Here is an 18,352-nt window from a genome sequence, read left to right on the forward strand (position 1 = left end):
AGTATCCAATCCGCTCCTCCTTGCTAACCAAAAGCATTAAAGGACTACTAGTTTGTCTCCATCTGTTTGTCTTCATTTTTTTTCTCCCTACCTTTTTCCATGCTTCATCATACGTTCTCCAACTAGCAGTGAAAGGTATGCACCAGGGGTGAAATCCAGCAGGTTCTGACAGATTCTGGAGAACCGATAGCAGAATTTTTGAGCAGTTCGAAGAACCGGCAAATAACACCTTTGGCTGGCCCCAGAGTGGGGTGGGAATGGAGATTTTGTAATATCCTTCCCCAGGAATGGGGAGGGAATGGGGATTTTGCAGTATCCTTCCCCTGGAGTGGGGTGGGAATGGAAATTTTGCAGTATCCTTCCCCTGCCATGCCCACCAAGCCACGCCCACCAAGCCACACCACACCCACCAAGCCACGCCCACAGAACCAGTAGTAAAAAAATTTGAAACCCACCACTGCCCTATACCCCACCCCAGTAGCTGGTAGGTGAAGCAGAAGTAAAGGCATTCTCAGACATCAAGAGAAATCATCAGTTGATAGTGGAAGAAAACAAAATAGTACGTTTGTTGATTTAGAGAAGGCTTGGGATAAAACGAATAAGCTTCCATTTTCTTGAACAATTTGCCCTATTTAACGCCGCCTGGACATTGCTGTAATCCTGTTTCAACAGGCCACTCATCTGTTTCCAGAGTCAACTTCCTGACTACTGGAATGGATCTTTAAAAGGTCTGCGGTTAAAAATTTCCTGTACAGCTGCTTATACAGATTTATCTTTTTCATTACTAGCTGCTCTGCAAAAGTCCTGCTGGCTACTGAAGCTCACTATGCTCACTTCGTTCCTCCTCGCTAACGAAAAGCATTAAAGGACCGAATGTGCTTTCCCTCCGTTAGGTTGAAGTTTTTCCAGCTAGAAAAACTAGCTGCCCTCTCTAAACAAGCTTCAACTCTTTTTATAACAAAAAAGAGAGAAAAGACTGTAATAATTGTCAAAGTTATGTGATCTTCCCCACTGTTGGCACTTGGATCAGGCAGGATCCAAGATAGGCACCCCCCATCATCTCCACCTTCAGCACTGTGTGCGTTTAATCAGTTTTCCAGCATTGTGTGCGCTAATAAATCATATCATGTTCATAAATGCACTCGCATAAAAGGTTTCAGTGGTGTTACATTTCAACACTTCTACGAAATGGAATGTAGTTTGCAAAGCAGGCAGAATGGAACAAAGCAGTAACACCCAAGATAAAAATCATATATTTTCTCCCATGCAAAAGAGGTTTGGGGTCCTTCCAAATATAAATCACCACTGCTGAGGCACTTAGAAGGCAAACGGTCTATTAAACTAGCTCTTCTCACAATAGTTGGCCTACTGAAGGGTTTGCAGAGACATGTTTAGGAGTCTCAGGAAAATCCACTCTCATGAGCAAGTGTAAATTATCATGAACTTTTATGTAGAACTTTTTTTTGGCACACGCATACACAAACACACATATCTAAATGGCATTGTGTGTGTTTTTTTAAATCTACTTTTCTCCCGTATTTATTTTATATTTATTACTTATGTTCCCTATGTCTTTAGAAGATGGTTTCAAGCAAAGCCAATGACTCCTTGGCCAGGTCTAGCTTTTAATGACATTTAGGAGTGAATTACAATTAACAGAGCGCAATAATTCTGCAGCAAAGGTAAAAGCAAGACTAATCAGAAAGACGACAGGGGAATGCAAGGTGAAAACACACACTCCTATGGCCTTGAAACACTGCCAAGAACAAAATCAGCTTCAGGTTAAGGGAATTTTGCCCTTCATTAGTCTCTCTCTCTCTCTCTTACTTTGTTGGACTCCAGGGGTGGTATTCAGCCAGTTTGCACCGGTTTACACAAACCATTGGCAGAAATTTGGCCAAGATCGCTGAACCGGTGGCGATGGTCAGCTGACCACGCCCCCGAACCGCTACCCGGTCACCACCGCTCACTCAGCCCGCCCGCCATGTTCATTGCCGCCATGTTCTTCACGCATCGCATCCTATTGCCTTGCAAGTCCAATGGGATGCGCATGCGTGAAGAACATGGCACTGATGGCATGGCAGCAGCTTTTTCCGCGACCTCCGGTACTTTTTGGTGGCCTGCAGCGCCACCTCTTTGAGAGCCCCTTTGCAGCTGTGGTTGGGCCTTGGCGTGAGTGACGTCAAGTTGGCCATGCCCACTCAGTCACATGCCCCCCCACCTAGCCACACCCACTGAACTGATAGTGAAAATTTTTGAAACCCACCACTGCTCCAGAGCTATGATAGTTTACACATAGTTTACTAATTTTGTTTTTTGTTTTAAATGGTAAATATCTGCAGAAGACATCATATTCGCATGAAAACAATGTATAAAACACATTGTATTAGACTTTTTTTTTTTTGCAAAATCTCTGCACATATTAGGGAAACCAGCAAACCAAAGTGTGTATCTTTGAAACAATGTGTAACAGAATACAGGGAGTCCTCGACTTACAACTGAGCCCAGAATTTATGTTGCTATGTGAGAAATTTGCTGAGTTTTGCACCATTTCACGACTTTTCTTGCTACATTTGTTAAGTGAATCACTGCAGTTGTTAAGTCACTAACACGGTTGTTAAATGAATCTGGCTTCCCCATTGACTTTGCTTTCAGAAGGCGGCAAAAGATAATCACATGACCCCAGGACACTGCAGCCGTCATAAATATGAAATCCTTGTCAAGCATCCGAATGTAAATCACGTGTCCATGGGGATGCTGCAATCGTCTAAGTGTGAAAAATGACCATATTTTTCTCAGTGCCATTGGAACTTTGAACGGTCACTAAATGAACTGTTGTAAGTTGAGGACTACCTGAACATACAAATGTGGTGTGGACTTCAAAAAAAAACCCCCAAAACCTTAAGATCTGACAGCTTTCAAGAAAAAGAAGAGAAAGCGGAAAGAAACCAAAATTGACAAGTTCAACCTTTCCTTCCAACTCTCAGGAGTACAAAGTACAATGAGCAGAATCCTATGTTCTGGATTTCCATATGCCTGTACCAGTTCAAATGCTGAAATCAAAACCTTGCTGCCACCATCATTATTTGCATTGTTTAATCCAGGGAGGGCCCTTGACCGTGGTCCCTGGTACATCTGCATTGATGTCTATGCATAGTGACACCTTTCCTGTGAACTCAAGCATCACGCAGCCAAATTCATCCCAAAACTGTCACCAGTTTAAACTCCCAGATGAAGGTCTGGATTTCAAACTTGGCCAGGGATCTCAGTTTGAGGTGAGCCAAGAAGCAAGAGCCACTGGGGAAAGGCAGCTGTGGATTGAAGGATAAGCTCCTAAGCAAGCCTGAAAGTAAGATTGACAGCACAATTGGAAAGGAAGTCAAGACCAAGGTCAGTCCCACAAAGAACTCAGGAATTCAACAGACATCAGGAAGGCCTTGTGGCTTAAGGAGGCTTAACAGGATTAAGTACACACATACACACACACACAAGTCTTGCTATGTTGGCTCATCATGGTGGGAGAGAGGATATTCTTGGGAGGGATGATCAAAGAACATTGGAAGTGTATGCCAAGAGTATATCTTAGCAGAGACACCACCTAAAGCGTGAAGGTCTTCCTACCATGTTTCCCCAAAAATAAGACCTCCCCCAAAAATAAGACCTCCCTGAAAATATTTAAACACATGCACAGTCGGTCCCCACCATTTCCTCTGGTTAGGATTAGGGAGACAGAGCAGGAAATCAGGTAAGACGGCAAGAGGATCCCCGTCTTGCTCCACGTGCCCCAAAATAATAAGCTGTCAAGTTTCGAGGTCATCTCAAATAAATTGCATTTCAAACAAAGTCTTTGAAGAAAAACTCCTATTTATTAAGCACGACATTCTAACCTGACTCCAAACGAAGCCAACACTGACTTCCAGCCCCCAAACCCTCCCTTTCCGTTCCCCACTCCCCTGCACTCATTGGCCATCTTCCAAGTCATTCTACCCCTAATGTACTCCAGCTCAAAGGAATTTCCCCCCTCCCATCTCATCTCCTAGGGGATATTATCTCCAGGGAAAATAAGTAGGTGAAAAGTCAAACGTCCCTTTCCAGACACCTTCGCTTCTCCTTCTTATGTCAGCACTAGAGTAAATGCAGGCTGAAGTGCTGACATAAGCCCTTATTTCAGGGTTCAAAAAAATATAAAACAGGGTCTTATTTTTGGGAAAATACGGTAGCTGCCCAGCTAAAGCAAACAGGCACCTATCTTGGACAGCAGTAATGAGGAAGATGCTGGAGGCAGTTGATCGTTGTAGTGATAATGGCAAAGGCTGGGTTAGTTCAGACTGTGTGGAAGGAAGCAGCGGTGAACAACTCTTGCACTTTTCCCAAGAAAAGCATGCGGATAGCAAATCCAAAACAATTGACCGTATGCTGCCAGTTGATGGGTTTTTCAGGTTGACTGGGACTTATCGTGCCACTGAGGAAGACCTAAGGATCTTTTGAGAGTGTTACTTATTATATGAGCGGCTTAAATCCTTTGGGAGACCTAGTTGCTGATGTTGCTGTGCAGAACAAGGAACTCTAAAGACGGGAGTACAATGGGTACATGGAACATAAAAAACAAAGCTTAACACAGTGAAAATTAAGAGCCCTGGTGGCGCAGTGGTTAGAGTGCAGTATTGCAGGCAAACTCTGCCCACAGCCTGGAGTTCGATCCTGACGGGATCAAGGTTGACTCAGCCTTGACTCAAGGTTGACTTACCAAAGTTGGTAAAATGAGGACTCAGATTGTTGAGGGCGATATCCTGACATTGTAAACCACCCAAAGAGTGCTGTAAAGCACTGTTGGGCGGTATATAAATCTAAGTCAGGTGTTGGCAATCTTAAACACTCAAAGAGCCATTTGGACCCGTTTCCCACATAAAAGAAAACACCGGGAGCCAAAAAACCCTTCCCGTGCCTGACTATTTCTTGAGCAGCCTTACATATGTAGTTGAATTAAACGTTCTTTTTTCTTCTGAAACTTTTATTTTCTTGGATTTATCCATGGTTGGCCTACCGGGGTCGAAAAGCTCAATAATACCAATACCAATACCACATGCGGAGGTATCGCACATTGGTGGTTGTGACGTATATTTTGAGCGACAGGGAGCCGCAGCAGAGGGATGAAAGAGCCACATGCAGCTCCAGAGCTGCAGATTGCTGACCCCTGGTCTAAGTGCTATTGTTATTGCTAAACAAGTACAAATTGACACCTTAGGAATCAGCAAATTGAGATGTAGAGAGTTCCGTCACTTTCGGTCAGATTCAGAACATGAAAAAGAAAGGAGTGTCGCTATATAGCATGGAAAGGTATAGCAAGAAAAGTACTTGGCTTCAGTGCAATCAATGACCGAATAATATCAATTAGACTTTGTGGACAATTATTTATTATATTTGTTTGTTTGTTTATTATATTTTTATGCTGCTCATCTCACTGTTATAGCAATTCTTTAATATGATGATCATCCAAGGTTATCCTCCAACCACTGATGCAGAAGAAAGGGAAATAGCTCAAGTTCCATTTGAAATGTAACAGAACATGTAAGCAAGATGTGCTTCATGATCGGAAGCTGGAATGCCCACCCTGGAAATAAGTTTAAAGAGGAAAATGTGTGACTTGGGAAACCAAAATGAAGCTGGATTCTGACTTATCCATTTCTGCTACTCCACTGATTTCTTCACAGTTAACCCTGTCTTCCAACAACCACAGGGACTCCTCTACACAGGGGCATCATCAGATGGTGTATGTAGCAGCAACCACTTGGATGATATTACAGTAGTCCTTGACTTACAGTGGTAATTGGGACCAGAATTTCCATCGCTAAGTGATGTGGTCAATAACTGTAACTGCATTGCTTAGCAACAGCGATCCTTGCAGTCCCAGTTGCCATTGTTAATTGAATCCCATGGTCATTAGGCTAGGTGACTTCTTGCCAGCTTTTCACAAGCAAGACAACGGGGAAAACAGCAGGACGTTGCAAGTCCCAGGTGGTTTGCAGGCAGACTGGAAAGCAGGTAAGTGGCTGCTGCCAGGAATGTGAGAGGCTTGAGTGTGCACAAGGCTACACAAAGGGGTGGAAGAGGCATCACAAGGCTTTGGGAAGATGTGAGGGATTAGCAGAAAGGGGGCATCAAGGTGTGAGGAGATGTGCAAGGGTGGAAGTGGGGTGTGGGGTGGTTCAGAGAGGGTGCACAGTCGTGCATGAGTGACTGGCACAGAACAAGTGCAGACTAGCTTAGGTCTTTGCAGAATCAAGCCATTGTGTGCACTAGAAATTACTGAACTGGGTAGGTGTTCATCTAGGCAGGTGCTACAATATCCTATTCCAAATTTCCTGCAAGACAGCTAAATTCAGAACCACGTATTTCTACTCCAAGGGCGGATTACTCTCAGCATCCCATTTCCCTTTGAGAGAAATATGAAACAGGTCAAGATGGGCGTCCTTTCTTCTTTTCCCCCAAGAAGGCCAAAGTAGCTGGAAAAAGAAGCCAGAGAGCTTCCTGAAAGTCCAGAAACAGACTAACATTCCCAGAGATTAACTAACTCTGGAAGCTAACTGCCAAACTGGGCGCTTGCAGAAGGTCAAGGGAGTGAAATGGATTGGTAAAACCCAGATTTATGTTTATGATTCCTTCTAAAGTTCATTAAATAAATACATCTTAAATATTACCATTAAGGTCAGTATTAGCAATGGGATCAGCTTGGGGGAAGGCGTTAATTGGTTTGGTTTTCAACTAACAGTGTTTTGAGAAAAAGAAAGAAGAAAAAGAAAAAAGGAGGTGGAGGAGGAAGTGGAGGAAGAGGAGTAAGAAGGAAGAAGTAGGAAGAAGAAGAAGGAAGGAGGAGGAGGAGTTAGAAAGAAGAGGAAGAAGAAGAAGAAGAAGAAGAAGAAGAAGAAGAAGAAGAAGAAGAAGAAGAAGAAGAAGAAGAAGAAGAAGAAGAAGAAGAAGAAGAAGAAGAAGAAGAAGAAGTTGTTTAAGTAGAAATAATCATTCCACTCTTGGTTCTGATGAACTGGGGAGTGATATAAGTTTCTCAAAACTTCCCGAAAGACAATGGGGGAACTAAGATCAAAGAATACAAGGGATGCCTTCCTCAGATCAATTCCAGTTCTCCAAATTACTGCTCTCAGCGTTCCAGTTTTGAGGAAACAAGCAGGACTGCTGTACATTACGACTGCTGTGAAGTGAGCCTTCAGGTGTCCATAATGCTCTGTTGCTTTCCAAGGATTTTTCACGCCAACTTGGCAGCACTTTGAAGCTGCTTCAAAAACTTCAGCTCAGCACCATTGAGAGTCTCGCCCTGACAGTTGTTTTGCTGACTCTGTCAAAGAGCCTGACAGCCACAGATAGGCCCAAAGTGAAAAGCAAGACCTGCCGGACACGGATGCCATCCCTTTTCATTTTTTAAGGAAAAGAACGAAGGAGAAAAGCACATTCATGTTCACTTTGCAAATATCTGTGACTTCATTTTGATGGAATTCTGAAATTCCCGATAGGACGCCCATCCCTAGCAAAGCTCCCATATATTTTTATTATTGCTGTATTGGTGCATTATGACCATATGCTTTCCTGGACGCTAATGAGTGCCGGTTCCCTTTCATGCACATGAGGAAATGGCTGGAATAAGCGATGCGTGTTAGTTTATTGCGCCCAGGTATATAAGTCGCTATAATTTACACTGATTACATCAAGCGACCATCTGTTGGCTTCCAGAATGGCCCTTCCTCTCACACTGATCACACCTGCACGGCAGCAGCATCACATCTGGTACATAAATTGCATCCTCGGGAGACAGAAGTTTTATAACTCCTGGAAAATAATACTTTCTGCACCCCTTACTATACAATTGTGCAGCTTTGAGTGCAGCCACCTGCCTTGGTTCTGCCTAATAGTCCATGACTGTTATTTCTCAGAAGCTTTCCAAGGAAACCCATGGAGGAATTCATTGCTGAATTGCCCTTCTAGGAATTGTCCAGTTGCCTTAAGATATCTCTTGACTCTAATCCAACACCTTCTGGTTGGTACATACATTTTACTCAGGATTTGGACTAATGCAGAAACGCTTGGCCTTTGTGGCTCAGTATTGAAGCTTTGCAATGAAACCCTGTATTTCGGGGCTGTCAAACTCCCAGCCCGCAGCCCAGATGCGTCACACACTGGCCACGCCCACACCCAGTTTAGCAAAGGGGGGAAAAGTCCGATACATCACATGACGTCACCATGACGACATGAGTTTGACACCTCTGCTGTATTTTGTCAGTCTCAGGCCCGGGATCATTATTCGCACTTTATTTTGGGAAGTCAGTTTCCATGCGCAAACCGCCTTCATCGGTTTCAGTTAGCTTAAGTATTCAAGAAGCTCTTTTATCTCCTGTCTTTGACTGAGGGGATAATTCTTTTCACTTTCTCTCTGGATGCCAAGAAGATCATATCTCTGCTTTCATCTCTGCTGCCTTGTTGACATTCTTTGCAATTTCTTAGCTCTCCTTATCTTAGGAACAGATGACAAAACGATCCAGATAAGTGAGAATGCATGTTTGCCTGTCAGTTCTGAATCTGGGATAAGGCAAGGATCAACCTTACCTTCCCAAAACTACTGCTTAATAAAGCCACATTTTTTTTAAAAAAAAAATCTCACTGGTAACTGACTGTTTTCACTGAGCCAAGTAGTAAAGTATGTGTCTTGGGCAATATTGTATGATTGTGAGGATATATTTGTTTCCAGCTGTGGAGATGACATGCAGGGGTGGTCTTCAAAAATTTTAGTAACGGGTTCTCTGCCCAATTGCTGAGTGGGCGTGGCCATGGTGGGAGTGGCCTAGTCGGCCTCCTGCACCATGGCGGGGAGGCGCATTTTTGCCCTCCCTGGGCTCCGGAGGGTTTGCCTCTAGGAGGGCAAAAACGGCCTCCCAGGCTCCGGAGGGCCTCTGAAGGCCCGTTTTCAGCCTTCCCAAACGTCCAGTAGGCCCATTTTTTGCCCTCCCAAGCCTCCGCATGTGCCCTGCACTTACCTGCAACCAAAATGGGCCGTGTGGGGACTCCTGGGAGGGGCGGGGTGGGGTGAGAGGCGCCAGCCAGGAGTGGGATTTGGCCGTTCTCCGAACTGCACAGAGTCTTAGCTAGAGGTTCTGCCGAACCCCTGCAAACCCCCAGCAGCCCACCCCTGGTGACATGCATTGACCAACAAGTGACCTAGTTCTAATAGCTTGTCACTTTTTCTTTTTCTTTTTTTCTCCAGATTCATTGGCACAGTTCTTGGCCTTCATATAACACGCTCACCTTGGCTGATTCAGACAAGAGCTCAACATTGGAAGGCTAAGCCTTCCAATGACCATCTCTGGGTCTCTCTGCTCCATTATCAGATGCCATTTGGTTGCATCATTTTTCTGGTTGCAAAATTTCTGCTGCTTTTGTTTTATCTTCTGCACAGTCTAATTCAAGAAGTCCATTTTTCTCAAAAGCGACTTTCTTGAGCAATTCCCCAGTCTCGGCTATAGAACAAATACTACTTTTAAATCTTTACATATATCCTTTCTCTGTAATGTATTTTATGAAGAGCAGAACTGACTCCACATAGAATGCATCTTTAATTATTAAACTGAACACCTCTTCTTTGCGTAATGCACAATAAAATCTTACAGAGACTCCCATATTTCTACCATTTGTCAAAATTGCCCTTATGCTCACTCAATTAAATGATCTCTCTTTCTCTTTAGTGAAATTAGAAATTGGGGCAGAATCAAATCAAGTGTTATCCGCTGATCTATTTCTCACATTCATTGCCATACAGGTAGTCCTCAACTTATAGCAGTTCGTTCAGTGACTATCCGAAGTTACAACGGCACTGAAAAAGTTATTTATGACCCTTTTTCACACTTACGACCATTGTAGCATCCCCGTGGTCATGCAGTCAAAATTCAGATGCTCGGTAACCGGTTCCTATTTATGATGGATGCAATGTCCCAGAGTCACATGATCATTTTTTGCAATCTTCTGACAAGCAAAGTTGTCAGAAGTGTGTGACTGTGTGAGACAACCCAGGAGCAAATACAGTAAACAGAGATTTGTTTTTAAATAGTGGTTTTATCTACAATGAATGATCTGCGCATGCGAACCAATCCGAACCGGGGGCAACCCACCACTGATGTCTACACCAGGAGATCCTTAGAAGTTCTCAACTCCTTCGCACAATGCGAACAGGTAGTAAAGGTAAGTAGAACTCACCCCTGGTAGACATGCATTTTATGGCTTTTTATACTTCTCTGGAGATTACAAGGCTAGTCTCATAAAATATTGCTTCTCTTTTTGACTTTTGCAAAATAATTCTCAACACATTTGGTGGGCGGTTAAAGATTACATGCCCAATAGGACTTTTTCTCCCTATTTAAGGACATACAACAAGTGAACGTGTGAATGGCCAAGTCACTTATTGTTTTTAATTCCGTCGCATCTCTCAAAGGACTCCCTCTTTATTTATTATTTGCATGAGCCAAGCAGAGAAATATGTAGCGAAATTTTCCACTGAGCAAAATCTTTTCCAAGTAGGGTACTTTCCCACTGCTTTCCTAGTTCCAGCTGCTGAGATCATAAATATTAGACTCATCGGTAGGTTCACTGCAAATATTCAGCAAATTTCTTCTCCAAAGACTCATCCATCTTTCTAAATTAAAGTTTTTGCCAAAGTTTTGGGTGTGTTACATGTGGTACATTTTTGTTGGTTGCTTTTAAGTCAGTGTTTCTCGACCTTGGCTGCTTGAAGATATATGGACTTCAACTCCCAGAATTCCCCAGCCAGCTTGTTGAATTGAAGTCCACCCATCTTCAAGTAACCAAGATTAAGAAACATTGCATTAGGTCCTCAAGTTGCCTTCAATTTCTGTTTTCCACAGAAGCACCATGAAGCATACAAGTGTGATGATGATCAGGAAATGCTTCACATTCCATCCTATCTGAGATTTTGACTGGAACTACAGGGGTGTTACAGCTCATCAACACGCCAGTTAGTTTACTCCTAGAATGCATGACTTACCTTTCTTTCATCTCCTATTTCTCCCATGTCCGAGATATGTGTAATTTCTATTCATGTGACAAATGGGGTGCTGTACCGTCACATGTCTATGGTGCAGCAATTAGATTTTTGGAAAATCACCAGCCTCAGACATGAAAAGAGTTCCAATATACTATAGATCCTGCCCATGTAATATCTTACTTGGGTTTCATAATAGCCCACTGTCTTATCTCCTTTTTCTTGTCCACCAACAAAATTAGGGGTAAATAGATGTGTCTACTTTTTTTCACTCTGTATCAAAATTTATCTGCAAATTTAAATAATACTCTACAACAGGGGTGTCAAACTCGATTTCATTGAGCGCCACATCAGGGTTGTGTTTGACCTTGGGGGGGCCCAGGGTGGGTATGGCCAGCTCAATGTCATTTGCGTTGGGGGCATCTGTAGTGGCCCGAGCACTCTGCCAGCGAAAATGGGCTCCCAAGCTCCATTTTTGACTGCGACGGCCTCCTGCAAACCTCTGCCAGCTAAAATGGAGCAGCCCTCCCGAGCTCCGCTTTCACTGGCAGAGGCACCACTGGCCGCTCCTTCACTGTTTCCAGGGCAACCCCGTGGGCCAGATCTAAGCACCCTGCAGGCCAGATCCAGTTCCTGGGCCTTGAGTTTGACACCTCTGCTCTATGATATATAAATATGTGAAATGTGTGTTTCAATAAATATTTATGGATACTTTTCCCTCCAAATGCTTATTTAAGCAATGTAGGTATCTGCATAAAGTTTAGAAATCAGGGAAGTCTACTGGATTCCTTGATGCTAGGCTGCATGATAAGAGGTACCGGTAGCTGAATTTCTATAGAAATTGGTAAGGATGCTTCAAATAACATTAATAAAGTCTCATCAAATGGGTACACACATCAGACAAAATTCACCCGATTTAAGTGGGGAATGGGCTAAATTTCAGAAGATTGGATTGGACTTATTGGCTACAATGTTTTTCTCCTTCTATCATTTAAAACATTACATGGTGCACAGGACTATGGATTTCTTTGCTGAGGGCACTGTGAATCCTTATGGAAGCCAAAAGTAGTACCTGCAACTTTTCTCTTGTTTTCTCTGCTACAGATATACTTGTTAAAACCTTGAGCAGATAAATAGAGAAGACATTTATCTGAAGTTGGGGTGATCATGCGTTGAATATTTCACAGTGATAAGACCTGAACTAGAATCAGATCACTGGATCCAAGGATCAAGCGAACCAGCTTCCAGGTAAAAAGACTTAATATATATCCTCAGCTGCATACTCATTTGTAGAACTGAATTCTACAATTCTAGAATTGAAGCACTTGTTGTCTACATTTATATTTTGGTTTTGAGCTTTCTGAGAGCTGACTAATATCTTCATACTAATGAGTTGGATTTAGAGTATATTTTGACTTAAACTTAGAGTAGACTTAGAATAAGTTTACTGTCTCTTTAAACCAATCTCTTTACACCAATCAGCAAACATTAAAATGAAATTTCGTTGCGTACAGCTCTCAAAGGGTCACCACCTTCAATATACACTACATAAACATGACAAAATAAATAAATGAATAAATAAATAAATAAATAAATACAAAGTTAGGCATATACCCACATATAATATATGACACAGAGAAAGAACATAGTCTAGTTCAGATGTATAAATGTACGTGGCAAGAAAAACAAATCTTGATAGTTTACCAGACGGATGGCATAGGGAACAAAGCTGTTACAGAATCTGGTGGTCCTGCTAGAAATTTTCAAAACCTCCTCCCAGAGGGGAGCAACAGAAACAGACTGTAAAGTGGGTAGGTGGGGTCTTTAACAATGCTTTGAGCTCTAAGCACATAGCACTTATAAGCAATATCCAGAATGACCGGAAGTGAGTTTCCTCTAATCTTCTCGGCTGTCCTCACCACTCTCTGTATGCATTTTCTGGGTGGTTCCACCACCAATCAGCTTTTTTCTTATTTTGCTCCCCAAAAACTAAGGTGCACCTTATACTCCGGTGCGTCTTATACTCCGAAAAATACAGTATGTTGGTTGTTCTTCTCTAAAAAAGCAATGAACTCAGAATCTTTTACTCTACCTCCCTGACAGAGAAGGGAAAGATAGAATCACTTCTTGATATGTTACAGGCTACTATGCCACAGTTTTTCTGACCTATCTCAAAGCACCCAAGAGGCCATCTTCCAAACTATGCAAAGAACGTATTCCATGTCTGCTTTCAAAAATAATGGCTTTATACGGAAAAATGCAACTAGACATGGCCCAAGCAAACTTGTTTTGCTGAAAATAGCAGCTGCGGAAGGGCAAAGTTAGGAATATAATTCAGAAGAGGGTTGCATTGGCGGTTACCAAAGGGTTAACTCTTTTCTCCAAGCCAATGTCTAAAGTCACTCATTCTCAAAGCTGAGTTATAGGCAGCTGTTGGCAATAAACCAAGAACTGAGTCACAGAGTTCAAGCCAAGAGATGCTGAGAAAAAGCACAATCAAATTGGGAAAAACCATTTTGCTCACTAGCTTAAACAGCAGAGTTTTTATAGCCTTTCCTAACCAGGATGAACCCATTGCCAGCATGGATGAATGAGACCGGGCCAGAATCTGAGGACATTTCTAACCATTCCAAGCTGTAATTCCAGTAGTTGATATATAAGAAAGAGGAGGCGGTGGTTACACCCCATGGTTATGAGCTTCTTCCTCTTCAGACCAGGTGGTACCAATCTGTACATGATCTCCCACATTAGAATTACTTTGTCCTTCCAATTCTCAGGCAGTGGGACTATCTCCATCACAGCTGCCTAAAGTCATAAAGGTCAATGCTTCTTCAATGTTATCATCTATATATATAAAAGCGAAAACCACTCACGCATTAATCACAAAATCTCCAGAACCGTAAAGCCTACAAACTTGAAATTTGCCACGTATGTTCCTCTTGGCTTTTAGGTGCTCACTAAGAAAGGATTTTTCGAAATGACCATCAGAGCATTAGTATTTCCTATATTATTATAACATGCTCTGATGCTAATTAGTTAGACCTTCTACTCCCCCTCCCAACTTGGAAATAACTCTGGAGCGAATGGGATAGCATAGGACAGGCTTCTGTGGGGCAAGCCTCATGGAGAGAGGGGGCTAGAAAGCCTGACAGAGAGAAGGGGATAGGAGAAGATCTATGGGGCCAGCCTGAGAGAGAGAAGGGGAGAGGAGAGGATCTATGGATCCAGCCTGAGGGAGAGAAAGGGATAGGAGAGGATCTATGGGGCCTGAGGGAGAGAAAGGGATAGGAGAGGAACTATAGGGCCAGCCTGAGGGAGAGAAGGGGAGAGGAGAGGCTTCTGTGGGGCAGCCTGAGGGAGAGAAGGGGAGAGGAGAGGCCAATTGTAACTACTCATTAATTTTCAAACTCTAAGTGTCAATTTATCAAGCCCAATCACATAGTTTTGTAGCAGAGCACGGGTATTCAGCTAGTATATTATAAGATCACAATTGTGTACAGGTAGTCCTCAACTTATGACCACATTTGAGTCCAAAATTTCTGTTGCTAAGCGAAACATTTGTGATGTGAATTTCCCCCCCCCCCATTTTACAACTTTTCTTGTCACAGTTGTTAAGTGAACCATTGCAGCTGTTAGTAACAGGGTTGTTAAGCGGATCTGTCTTCCCCCTTGACTTTGCTTGCTGGAAGATCACCAAAGGTGATCACATGATCCTGAAACCATCAGTTGCCAAGCATCTGAATTTTGATCATAGGATGCTGCAACGGTCATAAGTGTGAAAAATGGTCATAAGTCACTTTTTTTCAATGCCATTGTAACTTTGAACAGTCACTAAACGAACTGTTGTAAGTCAAGGACTACCTGTATATACTTGTCATCTCTTTCCTAGCTCAATAATGACGATGCTTTCCTTTTTCAAAACCATCCCTTAAAGCAGGATGCTCTTGCAGATAGACTAATGGAAAGCTGGTAGAATTGAGGATAATAAAAATTGGTTGTAGCTTCAAGGCATCCACCCTTTGGCCACCTCAGAACTAGATACATGAAGAACCACCACATTCTATCCCTGACAATTGTTTTCTTTGGAATAATTTCTAAAGCCATTTCTCTTTCATCAAATTAAATGAGAAGTGATGGAAAACAGAATTTCTTGCCTGACCCTAGAATTAATAGTCTTTCCATATCGTACCTATGAGATCACATGCTTGATAGGGAATTTCTTCCATAAAGAGCACTCCCGGATAAATACCAATGTCATCAAACACATCTCTCAGCCTAATTGTTATTTTTTTAACGGGCTTTATGCCTTAAAAAAATAAAAAGTTCCATTATAATAAAGTTAAAAAGATAGATTTTAATCAAGCCTACAGAGAAAGAACTCGATGTATCCCAACAACTACTCTTCTCTGTCTCAAATTGCAAAGGCGTTTGCGTAGAAATTCCTGGTAGGGTTTTTTTTTCCTGTATTGTTTTTATGACAGAAGAAGAAGAAGAAGAAGAAGAAGAAGAAGAAGAAGAAGAAGAAGAAGAAGAAGAAGAAGAAGAAGAAGAAGAAGAAGAAGAAGAAGAAGAAGAAGAAGAAGAAGAAGAAGAAAGAGAGTTTCTAGAAAATATTTTGCTCAAGAGTCCATCAAATATTTATTGAGCAAACGCTCCTTCTGCTGTGATTGAATGAGGAAAAGGAATACCTTTCCGCTCTCATTTAAACTGTCCATCTATTGCTTTTCCTTTTTTTTCCTCCTCATCATGATCAGCCTAGACAAACTCAATGCTTTCTGCTCTGTTAAATTCTCTGAGCATGGCAAAAATGCTCCAATTTTTTTTTAAAAAAATCTACTTTCTTCTTTCTTTCTTTCTTTCTTTCTTTCTTTCTTTCTTTCTTTCTTTCTTTCTTTCTTTCTTCTCTCTGTCTGGAATGAAAACCTGCTTCACCCACATACAAACATGACTGTCCAAGACAATCATCCACGGACAGTTGGATTGGATTGGACTGTCCACCACCCACGGACAGTTTTTGTATGAACCAGAAAGTGTCCTTCATTAGAAATGTTTTGGCTGTTGGGGAGCAAGGGTAGACATTAAAAACAGATGGACTCTATTGTCAACAAAACTCCCCCCCCCAACACCACCATCTCCCTTTCTAATGAAACACAGCCTGGACAGGACATTTATTCCAACAAGATATCAAATCCTTAATCTTAACCAAAATTTGCCCGATCTGGGTTTGTTGCTAGGTAGCTTTTCTTGGAAATTGACTTTAGCATCACAAATACACACACACACACCATTCTCTTGCCTTAAAAAAAACAACCTGAAAGGGAGAGGCACAGAGCTCAATTGCACACCTTTCGTGTCAAGGCTGAGCAGCAGGAATGGGGGGAAAAAAAACACAGGTGTTTTTTCAAAGGGGAAAAAGGGGAAGACTGAACTGCAACGCCAGATGTGCCATTGAAGGACCCATCGGTTGAATCAAATGCGACCACCTCTCTCTCTCTCTCTCTCTCTCTCTCTCTCTCTCACACACACACACACACACACACACACACACACACAAAGGAGAGAAAGAGTGCCCTGTGCATGAGAAAAATCTGTCTGGGTGATTGCAGGCATGTCCGTACGAGAGATCCGTCGCTCTCCTGAGACAGAAGAACGTGAACCAAAAGTGACCGGATTTTAACTCAGCAAAACCTCCATCCTCGCTGATTCCCCCTGAGGACGCCACATCAAAAACTCCTCTGCAAACAATCCTTGCTGGAATTTGCAAAAAAAAAAAAAAAAAAAGGAACAACGGCAAGGCACCCTGTCTTGCTTTCGATGAGAGCATTTTTTAAGCCCTTACCTCTGTAGCAAAGCCCAACTCTCTGGTCAGTGTTGGAAGGCAGCAGTGGCCGTCCAGATGAGCGCACTACTGTACAAGTGAGGCTCTCTGGCTGTGTCTAAACCCCACAAGCCCAATTCACGAAATTGCACTCTCTCCTTGGCCCCTCCCAAAAGTTAGTGCTAAGTGAATACATATCCCTGATGTTTAGAATTGGCAGCCAGTGGCCGGCATTGTCCTCAATTTATTCTAAAAAAGCAGCCAATGGCTTGGCTGCAGCCAAAGGTGGGGTCAGCCAGCCTAAGAGATGCCTGTCATTCTCCAGGCACATTCAGGAAGCTGCTCATAAAAAAAAAAAAAAAAAAAAAAACAAGACCTAAAAACCTCTGAAAATTCATACAGGCTGCCAAAATTGTCTTGTTCCATGCACTTTTTTGGTTATCCTTCCCAGGGCCTCTGAAAGTAAATCCTCTGTCAAGAACAATCATAAGAAATGTTAATCTTGGGGAAAGAGGCTCTCTTCTTAAACACAATTGGAGGTGCTCAAAAAGAAAAATGAAATCCATTTAAAAACCTGGACAGGGAAAGAGGGAGGGAGAGAGGGAGGGAGGGAGAGAAAAAGAGAGAGGGAGGGAGGGAGGGAGAGAACGAACGGATCCAGCTATTTACCGATACTTTCATTCTGGAGAGAATGCAGGGAATAACAACATCAGGCAAGCCATTTGCCACAAACAAAATAGAAACGACAGTATATATTTTGGAAATGAATACCAGATGTTTTAAAAGAATGTCCTTTATCATTCAGAATTGGCTGGGAACAAAAGGGGAGAGGAGGGTGCAAAAGATGGCAAAGCCGACTTTGAAAACATTCTGGGTAGGGAACAAGATTTTCTGTTTGCTTGTGCAACTTTAAAAAATTTTCTCCTCCCTCCCTCCCCCCAAAAAACCTTCTTGGTTATTTCTTATGGCATGTACACTTTTAGAAAACATATCCTTGATTTTAACTTTTTCACACATATTATTAGGACTATTATCTAATGATTAGGACTAATGATTAGGACTATCATCTATCTATCTATCTATCTATCTATCTATCTATCTATCTATCTATTCATCTACAGAATAACAAAGTTAGAAGGGACCTTAGAGGCCTTCTATCCCACTCCTCCTCAAGCAGGAGACTCTCGACCATTTCCAATCTCTTCTTTAAAACCTCCAGTGTTTCTTAAAAACCTCCACAACTTCCAGAGGCAAGCCATTCCACCGATTAATTGTTCTCACTGATAGGAAGTGATCCTTAATTTCAGGTTGCTTCTCTCCTTGATTAGTTTCCATCCATTGTTTCTTGTCCTGCCTTCTGGTGCTTTGGAAAATAAGTTGACACCCTCCTCTTTGTGGCAGCCTCTCAAATACTGGAATACCACTATCATGTCACCCCTAGTCCTTCTTTCCTCTAGACTAACTAATTCTAGGTTGGA

The 18,352-nt window shown here is 42.4% G+C and overlaps 1 protein-coding gene across 6 annotated transcripts in view; it reads right to left on the reverse strand.

Annotated features, from left to right (window-relative positions):
- Positions 1–17,176, reverse strand: part of CALD1 (caldesmon 1) — a 231,040-nt gene extending 213,864 nt beyond the window's left edge. For 2 of the 6 annotated variants that reach the window (XM_087873071.1, XM_087873072.1), the window contains exon 1: positions 16,896–17,176. The gene's annotated coding sequence lies outside the window, so the exon portion shown is untranslated. The remainder of the gene's footprint in view (positions 1–16,895) is intronic. The other 4 variants (XM_087873067.1, XM_034403506.3, XM_087873068.1 and 1 more) reach the window with 3 other exon arrangements.
- Positions 17,177–18,352: the final 1,176 nt, after the last annotated feature.

The sequence above is a fragment of the Pantherophis guttatus genome, chromosome 7 (genome assembly GCF_059756535.1).
Source record: "Pantherophis guttatus breed Tessera chromosome 7, ASM5975653v1, whole genome shotgun sequence".
Lineage (NCBI taxonomy): Eukaryota > Metazoa > Chordata > Lepidosauria > Squamata > Colubridae > Pantherophis > Pantherophis guttatus.